General features: G+C 43.2%; 1 protein-coding gene across 1 annotated transcript in view; it reads right to left on the reverse strand.

Moving 5' to 3' along the window:
• HIPK2 (homeodomain interacting protein kinase 2) overlaps nt 1-15,105 on the reverse strand; it is a 158,060-nt gene that overhangs the window by 102,649 nt on the left and 40,306 nt on the right.

The following is a 15,105-nucleotide window of genomic DNA, read 5'->3' on the forward strand; positions in this document are numbered from 1 at the left end:
AAATATAACTATGACAAATGTTCTTAAAACACACTGCTTTGCTACAAGTTATCTATAAACGTACTGAAAATTGGACCATTTTGACCTTTATGAATGCACACACAAACACACACAAAATGTCTTGCCATTCCCTAAATGAAAACTGAAATCACCCGATGGTTGGCCTATGCCCAACATAGAAAATGTGTTCAACAAAGAAAGTCACACTGAAAACACATAATAAGCTAGACTTCCTCTGAATTTGCATAGTTCACTGGCATGTAAGTAATGTAATCTGCGTATCATTGTTATTTATCTGACAGATGCCACACAACATTCATTCTACACTCTTATTCTGAGGACTGTCACCCTTAAACAGGAAAACATTCTTTCAGCTATTGAAAAGTCTTGATTCAGTGCTAAGAGATGGTGAGTTCACACACACAAGTATGTTCCACACCTATCAAGCGATTTGCTCGCACGTGTGAATGAACCATCCCCACTCAAAACACCACGGAGAAATCTTTGTGATCATCTGACATCACCCCAAACAAAATACGTTTAAGTTTAGGTAGTCCCTACATTCAAAGTGGGTCATCGAGTTGTAATTTATTAATTGCTAGAGTGCCTCCATTTACGCCCAACCGCTGTAAGTGATAAGACACACATCAGTGTACATGCATGTAAGAAAAACCATGGAAACATTAAATACTGTACTGTGACTTCTGGGTTTTCTTTATTTTGCTCCTCCCCGCCGCACCTTAGATGCTTTAGGTCAGGCATCCCCAAACTCGGCCCTCCAGCTGTTTTGGGACTACAACTCCCATCATCCCTAGCTAACAGGACCAGTGGTCAGGGATGATGGGAATTATAATCCCAAAACAGCTGCAGGGCCGAGTTTGGGGATGCCTGCTTTAGGTGTTGTTCCCTACTGATTTCTACCACCTTGAAGCTAGGGCTTAATTCAAACTGGGCTGGTCCATGCATAAAGAATGCGGAAAGCAGTTTACAAGATTGGACGCACAGCTGTGGAACACGTATAAGAATGGGCCTGGGTTCAGTGGAAGAGCAGATACTTTGCATCAATAAGTTTCAGTCTCTGGCACCTCCAGTTAAAAAACGGCTGGCACAGCAGGTTATGAGGAGAACTCCTCTCTACCTGAGGAGTTGGAGAGCTGCTGCCTGTCAGAGCAGACAGCATTGAGTTAGGAGGACAACTGGTCTGATCTGGTACAGTGAGGCAACTTCCTTTGTGAAGTAATGGACATGTTTGTAAGAGATTGCTTTGCTAGCAGGCAGAGTAGGTGAAATCTGAAAGTGAAGGGAAAATCAACAGGTGGCATTTGGGGAATTGTGTCACCTGAACGGAGCTTGGGGGGGGAATCAAATACCCTGCCTCCCTAGGAACTACATTAAAGACTTTATCAATACAGAACTAACAGTCATTTACTAGGGGTCCCCAACCTTTTATGGGCCTGAAAGCATATTTGAAAATCTAGGGAACTTTTATGGGAACCACAAATGCACATTTCACAGATGAAAAATGTGATTGCAAACTTCCTTCCCAAAACAACAGGCAGAACACCTACAGTCCTACACCCTAAAAAAGTCAACCCCCACAAACAACAAAAACTCAATGTAGCATTCCAAAACCTTGCAAACCTCTCCCAAACAATTAGGGGGGACTTTTAAAAACCACCCCAAAAACCCTTCTAATTAAAACAACAACAACAACAACAACTGGAAGGGGCAGGAAAGTTGTGGGTGTACTAAGGGTATTGTGATGCCCACAGACACCATATTGGAGGTCCCAGCAATAGACCAATTCTTTCTGTTTTGCTTTTCCCTATTTGCATGTTTAAAATTGCCAAGCTTGGTATAGTGAAAATCAGGAGTATGGAGGCTGATAAAATTCAAACTGAAATTGAGAGGAAACCCAATTTAAATTCTTTATAGGTAGTAGATGACACCACAGGAATTGAATAATCTTTGAAAACTAAATCCTGCTGTGATTGATGCTAATATTTTACAATGATGAGTGGGATTGCCAAATAATTTCTATAAATACTGGGGTACGGTTACTGAAAGCAATTCATGAAATAACAGGTCATAGGTTTGGAAAATGTTTGAAAGTGATTCAAAATGTCAACAGGATTTAAGGTGTCAACAACAAAAAATATTTTCTGTTATGCAACTAAAAGCTAAAAATGTGTGAATGTCAGACATCGGAAGTTTAACCAGAGTGCCACTGCAGAGAGAGCATCTGTGGTTAAAAATCTGGCAAATGGGGGGGGGGGGACAAATCATAAGTCACTCGGAAAAGAGACAATATATGATTTAACAGTGCTTACAGAAATGTGCTGCAAGATTGCAACTTAACTAGAATAATAATTAAGGAACAATTAAATTCATTCATGTAAGTACAGAAAAGCACATGGAGAGGGTTACATTCCAGAGGTGGCGTGTAAAGCCAAATTCGTGTATAGGCAAAACACACTGGGTGCAATAGCAGGTGGGATTGCCAAAGCACCCCGCCCCAAGGCCTCCCTCCTTTCCACCCCCTTTTAATTATTATTTTTAATTGTCAAGCACGTAAAGCTGAATGTGCACAAGTTAAATGTGTGCAAGTTGCAAGTTACCTATACATACTGTATTATGTGAAGAACTGCTTTTTCAGTCCTGAACCTGCTATCAATCAACTTCATTGGGATCCCATATTTCCAGAACTCAAAAGTGAGAGAAATCTCCCTTCTCTCCACCCAGCCCCATTCACTTCTTCTACCACATTGCAGACCATGCCTGCCGTACAACGTGATGCCTTCAAACATCCATAGATCATACAAAGGTACAGCTTTGGAGAACGTATGAAGCAAATGACACAAGTTAAATTAATGTTAAAGTGCACTCAGAATAGCCTTGTCAGGCAGATTTGTTGCGATGCAGAAATGCCTTCTGGCAACTGAGAAGTAGTAACGATACTGCGCTCGTATTTTATCTCCGATGTCTCAACTTCAAACCCTAGCAGAGGTCACATGCAATTCCCATTTTCTCTCCATAAGAGTCCCTGGATGAGGTCAGCTAGGGGTGTCAGATCCAAATTAAGGTGCATTTGCAAAGCAAGGTAGTCAACTCAAGACAAAAATAGCTGGTGATGCCATACGTGCTGGAAATGAAAACCTTTGCCCGCTCTGCATGTGGCTATCTTACACAAAGCTTGATACTACTCTGCATTACCCTTGAGTAGTACTTCTGCTTTGCAAATGACTTCAGGTCCATTTTTAGGTACTTAAGAGGATTCTGAGCCCAGGCCCCACAACACAAATTTGCATAATATGTATAGAGTGCCTCCGGGCAATTTAAGATGGCGAGTGCCTGGAGAGACTCACTGGCAGCATACTTGGCAAGTCACCCACCTACCCTGGAAGCAAAATGCCACCCCACCCCCCACCCCAAGTCTTTTTTACTAAAAGCAGGAAGGAGTAGGAAATATTGTAGGACAATGTGAAAGACTCGGGTTTTGGGTCTCCTGGGACACCAGCAGGTCAGGCTCTCATTACTTAAACTGCTTTCTAGTCAATACCAGGTTTTCAGTTTTTAAAAGAGGACAAGGAAAGAAATAACATACCACCCTTTCAGTATAGTGAAATCTGGTCCTATTACCGCAAAATCTGCAATAGCAAAAGGAGGAATTCAACATCTCACTAAGGTGGCCCCCTACATGCCAAATGGGGAGGAGGGGCATGCAAGGGAAGGAGATGGGGGAAAGCTCTGCTGCAGAAGCAGTAATCTTTGCACTGCCTTGCCTCCTTGGTTGAACCTCACCCACAGTCTACCACTTAGAATAACTTCCTGAACCGTGGTAACTAGACGCCTGGCTTGTGGGATATACCTTTTTCGTTCTTTTCTTTTGCTAGAACCCTGAAGTCCACCAGCAGGCACCAAGTTCAGAATACTGACTCAGTTGGGCAGCAGTTTTCAGCACTTTTAACCAACTTTAATTTCCCTGGGGTATAATCATTTTCTGGTTTGCCTCAGGCAGCAAAATGTATTGAGCTGGCCCTGCCCCCAAGCTTTCCTTTTAGTAGAGGGAATCTTCTCAGCAGTTGCTATTATTAGACAATTGTGAGCCAGAAACTGCTGCTTATCTACTTCAAATTTTCCAGAGATCTGGCAGTGATCCTGATTGACCTTCTACTCAACTCTGTTCTAGAACACTATGGCCTGAGGAACCCTGCTCTTCTTCAGAAGCTTCTAAGGGACTCTCAATGAAAAGATCAATAATGGCATAACAACTTCCCTGAAGGACAGTTTGCCCATCACTGCCAAACACTCACAGGTTATCTTGGCCAGCACTGAGGGAAGCAGCCCTGAGTGAATTTACAACACATCTTTGGCCACATTCATTTAAAGGGCAATGATACCACTTTAAAACAACCATGGCTCCCCGCAAAGAATTATGGGAGCTGTAGTTGGTTTACAGGTGCTGAGAGCTGTTAGGAGGTCCCATTCCCCTTACAGAGTTACAATTTCCAGAGTTCCCTGTGAAATGGGATTGGTTGTTAAACCACTCTGGAAACTGTCGCTCTGTGGGGGGTGGGGGTAGGTTCTCCTAACAACTCTCAGCACCCAATTCCAATTTCATAGCGTGTTCAATGTATGGTATGAATGTAGCTTTAGAATGCACCCGCCAGGGATCTGCTGCAAATCTGTTGGGTTTTCTCAGCAGATAAATCTGTATGGGGAAGGGTTTCCTCAGGGGCCAAGGTTTAATAGCCATCCAATGCCATTCCCTCAACCTGCACCCATTGCAATGCCAAGGTTAACCCCTTAGTCAGTGAAACAGAATCCCAGGACTCATTAATTCATGAGGCGAGAGAAGCTAGCCAAATTGCCTCCATGTCTAATTGCCCCTTCAGACTTCAGTCACTAGGTTCCCCCTAAATCACCCTAAACCACCCTAAGTCTCGTTCCTTCTCTGCAGGTTTTCTCCTCTGCTATTTCCCCCTGGCCCACTTCCTGGCTAGCTTATGAACAGACTTGATGGTTGTCCTACTCATAATGGCATCCCTTTACACATCCAAGTTTCCTAGCAGGGGAGGAAGGGTACTCATCACCATGGCAACAGAGCCTTTCCTCCTGGTCCTCTTGCTGTCTCTCCTGGTTACCCTTGTCTGCAGCTCTACTGATGAGGGAACCAGGGCACTATCAGGCTGTTGTGGGCGAGGACGCAACCTTCATGCCTAAGCTGACATGAAGAGACCATAGCAGAAAGATCCCCATTCCTGTCCAAATATAGCCCTGTATATGAGAGAAAAGGTATCTCTAGGCGGGAATTTCCTCATACACTCAACAGACAATGGTGAAGAGAAGTTCCTGGACTAGGCCGGAGACCATACAGGAAATAAACAGAAGGCCTCCAGTGATAAGATCCTATTCCTCCCCACTACTCTATACTTACCTTTTAACAACTCTCTTTGCCAACTTCATAATGCTTTTTGAACTCAGGGTTGTTGTTGTTTTTTTAAAAAAAAGTAGTTTGGTAGCTTAGAGATGGAAGAAATGTCTGGAATGCTAAATGTGGGGTGAGAAACTGGAACATGCATGGGAAAAGGGAAATACATGAAGCAACTCACAATGTATGAAGGAGAAAATATTGTTAAATAAAGATAAGAATGTCACCATGCATGTTAGATTTCTGTCAATTAAATATTTTATAGCAATTAACCTGGTTTATAAATAAGTAACATCTCTTCCTTCTCTCACCACCCCGGGGATAAAAAGGACAATGTGCTGAGCCGGCAGCCTCTCGGAAATTTTAAGAGCAAGCATAACCTTGACTTCTTTCCAACGTTCAAAAGAGAGGGAGAAACAATCACCAAGGCTAGATAAATACTTCAGGAGCGAAACACAGAAAAAGCAACAAGGCATTCACAGAACAGCTGAAGTAGCCTCCAAGCTAAAGTGTGTTTGTGTCCCATATGCCCACTTCCATCCCTCCACAACAACACACAACCCTGGTACCAAGGAAGCCCATCAAGAGAATGCATGCCACCTTCTAACAAGCCTTTATATCCCTATGTCCTTCACCGTTTCAAAACTCTTAAAAGAAATAAAAGACTCAATTAAGCAAATACACACCTTTCAGTTAATTCATAACTGCTGGGACCAAGGAAAGTCCCTTTGGAATAAGCATTCTGGGTTGCTGGTGTGTAAACTGCCAACCCACTAAGTGTGCCGATTTATCCCAGAGTTCCCAAATTTAAACTTACCTAGATTATGCAGCTAGGGCCAATCCCTTCTTAGGGGGAATGGGAGGAAAAAGAACCCACTGTATGCTTTTAACCTGCTATGCAAAAGCCTTTGTGTATTCCAGTACAAAGGACAGTGTGAGTAAACCCTGCTTAGTGTAATTTCCTAGCAAGTTGATGGAATCCAGTGTGTGTGTGTGTGTGTGTGTGTGTGTGTATACACACACACACACACACACACACACTCTTAAAGTGGGGGGGCACCTCTGAAATTCCAGTGACTCAGATACCAGTTTCCCCTCGCTTTCCCCCTGACTTTCCACAGGGTGATGATGTTGCAGCAATGGATTTTAGCATGAGGCATATGGTGAGCTCAGAGAACTGCAGCAATATTACTCAACTTGTCATCCAGGACACAAACATCATATCTGGCTAAGGCTGCAATCATGATTTCTCTTCCCACTGGAAGAGACAGTCATAGCTCCCTTTCTGGCATTAACCTTTCTGAGCTTGATGTACATTCCCAACCACCCCCGTTCCGACAGCCCCTCAGTATTTCTCCAATAATAAATAATAAATGACTCCTGGTGCTACGCAGACACAACAGAGGAACAATTTTGCCTATCAGGTTACCACTTTGGTTCCAGGCTTTCCCAGACATCATCAATAGTATTTATTTATTTTTTTAAAAAAAGCACACCTATGGTTATGATCCAGATTGCACACACAGTGGGGGAAGAGTGTAAATGGTGGCATGCTATCTGTTGAACTTTGACTCTTGGATTTAAGACTCCACAGAAAAGGTAACGGAACAGGTTTATTATGCAGGGTCAGACAGAGCTCCTTGGCAAGAGCTACAAACACAAGCCTGCAGCAGAGTATATGCTCGGCTAGGGGAAGGGTCTCACTTTGTAGCTTCTCATAGGCATCTGGTTGGCCACTGTGAGAACAGGATTCTGGACTAAGATGGACCACTTGCCTGATCAAGCAGAGTTCTTCTTATGAAGAAAGGGGAGGGGAAATCTGAGGCTGTGTTGCACTTAGGGAACAGGGCAGTTAATGCCTGAATACTGTACAACGTATGACAGAAGTCAGGGGAGTGGGTGGGGAACAAGGCTGGAAAGGAAAGGCAATTCAAGAAAACCCTCCTCCGTGAGCTTTGCTGTGTGGATCAGTAGCAAAGGGGACTTGAATTCTGAGGCTAAATGAAGCAGAGAGATGAGGATTTCCTATGCTGGAAATACTTTTCCTTTCCAGATTCTCCCACTACCTCCTCTAGGTGTGGAATGGAGTTCTGGATTGTGTTATCCATTTTTAAATATTCACTTATTTTATTTAAAGTAAAGAAGGTGAAAAAGAGAGGATTTAAGAACCCCAAAGAGGGAGGCAGGCGTGTATAAAGATCCCATGGTCTCATCTTGATGACGTAGACCATGTTTAAGAGATATCAGTCTTGTATTTGTGTCAGCCTTAAAGTGGCCCTAAGCAAACTACAGTGTCTTATCCTCCATCTCTGCAACACGAGCAACAATAATATTGCAGAGGAAGTAGGGCGGTTTCAAAGCTCAACTGCCTGATTATGAAGCTAGAAGCTGATTTTGAAGCTAGGGGCTGATTATGAAGCTAGGAGAAGGCAGCAAGTAGGTGGCCAGTTCTTAGATAGACAGTTTCCTCTCCCTTCAAGGCCATCATGCTTTTTCACCTAGCTCCACAAACAGCTCTGTTCTGAGACAAGTAGCTTTTCCCAATACTGGCATAACTTTCCTCCATGCAGTACCCTGGGATGAGGTATGATGGTTTTAACTCTACCTGAAAAGATGTGGGATTCCACCCCATTCTACCCACTTTGAGCACAACTCACCAGCGTATGTAAATCAGATATAGCATATACAGTATATTAGTAGTGGGGAACCTGTGGCCCTCCAGTTGTTGCTAGACTCCAGCAGTCATCATCCCTGACAATTGCCCATGCTGGCTGGAGGCTGCTGGGAGTTGGGACTCCCAAAACATCTGTCATGAGCCTGGTGGAGATGCCATGGAAGGGGTAGGAGATCAGGGAGCAGGAGCAGGAAGGCAAAATTAGGACCTCAGTAAATGTTGGAGCTGGCAGAGGGAAGCGGTGATCAGAAAAGCCAGGGAGTGGGTTGTGGGGAAGGTGGAAGCAGAGAAATGTCCTTCCCCTGTGATATCAGACACCTACAGCCAGCCACCTTCTAATGGGCTGCTGCTGGTTCCTCCTGTGACTTCCGTCAGTAAGGGTCCTGCTCTGAAGGGCGCCTGATAGTAATTTTGATACTGAGTCAGCACCTCCGTTGCCAAAGACATGGAAACACAAATGTTGGCCAACATGAGCAAACCTTGCAGGCCCAGCCCAGTCGCAGAAGTGCCCGTTGGCTTGCCCAGAGCAGAAACGGCTGCCGTGCACCATTCTAAAGCTTGTGGGACGAAGAGGTAGGAATCTTGCACCAACGGCACCTGACCTTTTCCTTAATGTAGTTTGCAGTATTATACTATCCTTCAATTTGATTTAGCAGGTTGTGTTTTAGCTAAGGCCCTTGTCTGGAGTTAGCGAAAGAAGAGCTCGTTTTGATTAAAGTTCATACATTGACAAATGTCACTAAATAAGGGAGAAAATTGGATCTCAGAGTCGGAAACATTTGAAAGAGACTGACACAAAGCAGATAGCATTTTCCAAAGGGAATGAAAAAGTGTGTGTAGATGATAAGGTCAATAACAAAGGCCCTGAGTGCACCGGGTTATATTTTTCCAACGCATAAATAATATGAGGAATGATTCAAGACTTCACTACATGCCCCTTCCAGGTTTACTCATGCGGATGGTAAGCTGAAAGTATCATGAAATGAAGGTACAATGTCAGGGGCAATAGCACAAAACTCTGCATGCATGTAATGCCTTCAATTGTTTCTAGAAAGCACAGATAGTAGGTGCCTGTTGTGTCTCAAAAGGAATGCTATTCCACACCAAATTACTGTGGAGTAGGCTTTTGATATCTATAGAGCATATGCAGTAGGAAAAACTGTCCTATGAACCTCAGTGATCTACGGGGCATATAAGAGATAACATTTCTAGCGAAGTTTTCATATATTTTTTTAACAGCTCTATGATAGGCTGCATGATTCAAGTGGTAAAGCTTGTGAGGAAACATCACCCCGTTGAATTTCTGCATGTCAAGTAGCTGTTACAAACACAGCAGCTCTGCCAAAGAAAAGGAGGGGACATTAAATTGTCTGCTCTTTCATTGAGTTAGCTTCAAAGGGTTTTTAAATTTTATTTTGTACCTTCTTTTGCAGACTTCTCTCATCCCAACCCTGACCAAATATTAATTGTGGAGGCACTAATTCTTGTGTATGGGGACTGCTTTTCATCATGCAAGCGCGCTTTGCATTTACACACCTGCATTGACGTCGTCCGCATAAAATTCAGAAGAGCACAGAGAGGGCTTTATAGTCACTGCCTCACAGAATGGAAAAGGAAAAAGGAATTGCAGCTGGTGGCTAAATACGGAACCTGAAAGTCACTGCAGTGCTTCCTCTTCATTTGTACCACTGACTTGTGATTTATAAACTGGGCCTAACGGGTGGCAGGAGAGCGAGGCTACGCTCTACATTAACCAGGCAATGAAACCTCGCACAGTAACTCACAGAAACCCCTGACTAGGAGAATGACACTGGCTGCTTGAAAAATATTGTGGACAGCATGAGGCTAGTTGTTCAGCATCCCAATGATGCACAGAAGCCACTTGAAATAAATGCCTTCAAGTTTACCTTGAGGGAGGAATCTGTTGTTGTTTTAAAACCTGTCTGCTCCTGAAAGTTAAAGAGACAGAGAAAGAAACATACAGAAATTCCAATTGCCTCTCTCCCCACCAGATAAATACATCTGCAAACGAAACCCAGTCTTCATCTACATATTCCCAGTTATACAGCACACGCGCGCACACACACACGGTAGCATTAGCGATTAGGAATGCTCTAGAAAAACAATTCCTGCTGAGGTTGCCTGAGGATCTCGTCACGGCACTGAACATTTAAGCTGAATTCATGGAGGGCTTCATAATTCCAAACTGCTTCAGCACCATTTTTAGTCTAATTAGTGCCCATGTCACAAACCGCTGGGATTCTCTTTAAAAAAAAAAAAACAAGATTCAAAAAGTTTCCCTCTCCCTCCTTGCCTGCCTTTTAGTAGCGGTAATTTTCTGCTAAATGTTTTTTTCTTTTTTTGTAGATTGGACAGATATAGGAATGCTGCAGGATAAAAGTTAGGAACCATTCCTCAATCACTTTGCGATTAAGGAGTCTATTGGGTAATGGGGACGGGCACAGATGTGAAGCAAACCTTAGAACACCACAGCAAGGTCAGAAGGGACAGCTTTTGCAATAAAGTGCCTCAGTGTGGCTCAGAGCTGTGAGAGCCGGCTCTCTGATTCAAAATCTTACTTCACCCCAAAACTCACTAGAAAAGTACCGGTAGTCACTGCCCTTCATCCTTCCACCTACAGCTGGAATAGCCAATGTGGTGCCTTTAAGAAGTTACTGGACAACAGATCCCATCATCCCATGCTGGCCGAGGTTAACAGGAGTTGGAGTCCAAGAACTAGAGAGCACCACATAGGTTAGCCCGGACCTACAGCAGGGAGAAAAGTAACATAGCTGATGGGACGACTACTTAAATAATGTGTTTAGCCCTTAAAACACTTGAAAACAGCTCTGTACAAAAGATTAAGGCTGAAACAAAAGCTAAGGTTATGGAGAACAGCAGTGGAATGACAGGCAACAGAACGTTCAGGAAGTTCTGAGGTTCAGCTTTATCTGAAAAGCTTATTATCTGGCTCCCGGGGCAATCAGGGTGGGGGCTGAGGCTGAGCGGGTAGGACAGCCTGTAAAACGATAGGGAAATGTGTGCCGAGTTGAGTACTGTACTTGCTACGTGTTGCAAACTAGCTAACTGGCGGGGATCCCTGGTTCTGGTTCCATGAAAGCAAACACCCAACAGCTTCTGCAGGAGTTGTTTCCTAAGAGAGTGTAAGATGTTCATGTACAGTACTTTTCACAAATGCAATCAGCAGAAGAAGATAACTGGGAGGGAGGGAAGGAAAGGAGAAATTGGGGGGGGGGGGTTGGAGTGCTGAGGAATAGAACAGATCAATAGACAGATTAAATAAAAGTAGAAAAAAGAGAACAGTTTGCAATACTGTGTAAATAGACTGTATAAGCAGAGGTGTTTTAATGCGAGGGCAGGTAGACAGAGTAGTGAGATGGGGGGGATGCAATTATCTCACAGTCCCTGTTATTACACTTCTCCATAAAATCTTAAATGCAGCACTTCACTCTTCCTGCATAGTGAGGTGACTACATATGCTGTCACCACATAAGGAACACTTGTATCTCCTTTGGGATTTGGATATGGAAGGGATATGAGAGACCCCACCCCCTTTGGCCATTCGGGAGAGAAAGAAAGGTACCGGTAACTTGAAGCTTGTCACTTGCACTTCCTGTTTCTCCATAACCATCATCAATATACTATTCAACCAAATCAGACAATTAAAATGAAATTGTTTGGGCCATATGTGGTTCTCTAAAGAGCACTGCAAAACTGAAGTTCAATTATGAATGAGTTTGTGGCTTTCCCTCCACACAAACTTATTTGAGTATGGGTTTTGACACCGTTGTGATTCGTTTATTTCTGCACTGAAGCAAAGTTATTATTTTCTTTGATTCTGCTGGCCACCAGATCTTACGAGTCTGTGATGTATTTCATGAACATCTTCCCACTCGGCTTCCCTGTTTTCAAAGCCAGCCATAAATTGAAAATACTGTAAACTTGCTGTGTGAATCACCTCCCTTTTGATACTAACCATCAGTCAAGTACAGAAACACCTCAATGCGTCTTTCTTGGGACTGTGGTTATGAAACAGGGATGAAGCACTTTCTGGAAATCATGTTAAGTTCAAATGTAGTTACTTATTTACCACAATTATATCACGTTCACCACTTCTCTGTTAACCCCAAGCTAGGAGTCACTTTTGCATTTAATGAAAATGGTGCTACTCAAACAAGAGGGGTGTATTCTTTACTTTCAAGGAGCCTCACCGCCATATTAAATAGAAAGGCGAATATATTGAATTGTACGCTTTCTATTGAATTCGTATCTTTCAAAAAAGAATGATGCAGGTCCCAAGTAACTTGGTTACAATCTGCTGATCATGCCTCAAAACAGCAGGCTATCCAGAACATTAGTCTCTAGCCTGAGCCCTAGTTTGCATTGATTTTGTATGTGACTTCATCCCATTGCTCAACTTTTATGAATACGTTTTCCATCTTCAGAAGAAGAAAAAAATGGATTCTTATAATAGCTCTTTGTCACGCAAGGGTGTTTAGAGAATTAATTAGTACATGGGACAGACTTGTACGAACTGCACCAGCTGATGCCCATACGCCCCACTGGGAATTCATCCCGAGGGAAAGTCAAGTTCTATTTTCCATAAGAGATGTGTCAGCAGAGGCTTTGAGGAGCAGATACACTGTACTAGTTCTGCTAGCTCTCCCTGTGTCTTCTTCTTCTCACATTGCAAATTCTTGCCACAGAACCCCAAACCTTTCTTGCAATTGCTTCAATCGTCAACCCCACCACACCAGGGCTTGGGGCAATCCTAACAGGTTGTAACACACGCAAGACTTCAGGTTGTAAACACAGCAGCAGATGTTGGGGCCAGAGGAGCAGAGGTGCTAAAGGACTCTTACATGTGCCAGGAAGGTGTGTCCACTGCTGCTCTCAGGTGCAGTGGAAAATGGGTGTCAGTGCTGAAGTGAAATTCAGCTGCTAGTTGAATAGGGGAAACGAAACAACATATTGTCCTTTGCTTCAAGCAGCAAAATATTGGGCAGGCCTTGAAGAGGAACAGACAAAGATACCCCATTTTCCATAATCTTGGACTGCAAAGGCCCTTTCCATGATGAAGTGGAAAATCTTCTTTATCTCTAAATAGCTTAGTTTAAACCCTTGGCCTTGATCTTGTATATACTCTTCATACATTTTACCATGAGCTTCCAGGTCAAAGGAGGAGTGTCCTATTGATTACAGCAGAAGTGAGCACAAAGCATACTGGGCTCTGCCAGCAGAATAAAGTAAATTCTCAGCGGATTATGTAGCAATAACACAAAAGCTTTCTCCTCTCCTAAATTAGGCTGTTAGGATTTCTGATCTGGGGTAACCGAGATGTAGGTGTGTACTTGCGTATGAAGCGTTTCCTAGCGTACCGTTCACAAGGTGAAAACAGGTCATTGTCTCTGCCCCCTGCACCACCATTTTGTACCAGACTCTGTCCCATAGCCATTATTTTACATCTGGCTCTGGTTTGTGGTCCTCAAGGATTAAGTAAAAATAATCTTGCAAGGCTGAAAGCTGTTCATGGAAGGTTTACAAAGGAGGTTTACCTGGTGACTGCCCTAGAACAAGCATTTTATCTTCTTGAGGGTGCACTAAATGTGGAACCTAATCATATTATGGATGTAGTGTAAGTTCTTAATTGGGCTAGCTTTTAAGTTATATTTGGTGTTGTATTAATTCAGAAACAGAGATTTATTTAGTGACAGTACTCACCAGTAAGGGGTACCAGCACCCCCACTTTTTTGCTGCCCATGGCAGTCATTTTGTGCTGTCACCTACAGCATTTTTATCAACATATGAGTGCCAGTGCCTCACCCCTTCCACCACAAAAAAGCACAGGTTAGAAGCGTTTTCAGAATGGGTCAGGCAGGAAATCAAAACAAATGTATAAGTAACTGTCTGCTCCTCACACATTTATTCTCAACCACTTTTGCGAGGACAGGGTGTAGGCACAGATTTTTATAATTCCATGACTGAGTCTCTGAGTCAGTTAACATTCATAGCATTTTTATAAGTGTTTTGTTTATAGCAAGGCTGTTGCGTGACATTCAACACTTTATTTTGTAGGTGTCACTGGAAACTCGTATCAGCAACAGGCTGGGCTGTAAAGGTCAGCTTTCCTGTCAGCGAGCTCTTTCCTTCATTTTGCTGGGACCAAGTTAGCGTGGCTTCCTAGTTAAGAGTGTTGAACTAGAACTGGGAAGCCCCTACGCCCCAACCCTACCATTAGGCAACGTGAAGCAGGTGCCTGAGGCAAGCTGCCTTTGAGTGTCATGAAAAGGTAGCAAATCGATTGCTATTTTTCAAATTGCATTTTACATTTCAGGAAGAAGCCAGAGTGGAAAGTTAGGCATCAACACACACACACACACACACCCGCAAAAAAGAGACAAAAGAAGACACCAGATTTCCACAAAATTTTCAAATGCCAATTTATATGTATAGGTGCCTATTCAGAAACAGTTACTATAATAGTATATAAGGTAATCATTGAGGGAAAGACAGTGGCATGTGTGCCTGCACAGTGTTTCAATGTCCCTCTTACCCTCCCTAGGGTTATTTGCCTCTAAACCATACTTGGACCACACAGTCCTTCAAATACAAGCCCATTTCAAATAATCAATTGGATTGCCTCTGATTGCCCTTTAGATAGACTGTCATCTGTAAAGTAGGAAACCCTTGGAGAGGCAATTGTGAGGTTTTCTGCATTAGGTGCCCTAATAATTTGGATACTATGCACCTTTGATTTGGAGAGCGAGACTCCTTATTACAACTTCTCTTTTGGCAGGAAAAATTATTGGGCTGGCCCTAGAAGTCTCATATTCAAATCCTCACTCAGCCATGAAGCAGGGCAACCCTGAGTAAAGTTTCTCTCTCTCTCTCAGCCTAACCAACTTCATAAATGTTGTTGTGATGATACAATGAGCTGGGAGATAACAACATACACCCTGCTCTAAGCTCCCTGGAGGAA

This window comes from Lacerta agilis, chromosome 10 (genome assembly GCF_009819535.1).
Source record: "Lacerta agilis isolate rLacAgi1 chromosome 10, rLacAgi1.pri, whole genome shotgun sequence".
Classification (NCBI taxonomy): domain Eukaryota; kingdom Metazoa; phylum Chordata; class Lepidosauria; order Squamata; family Lacertidae; genus Lacerta; species Lacerta agilis.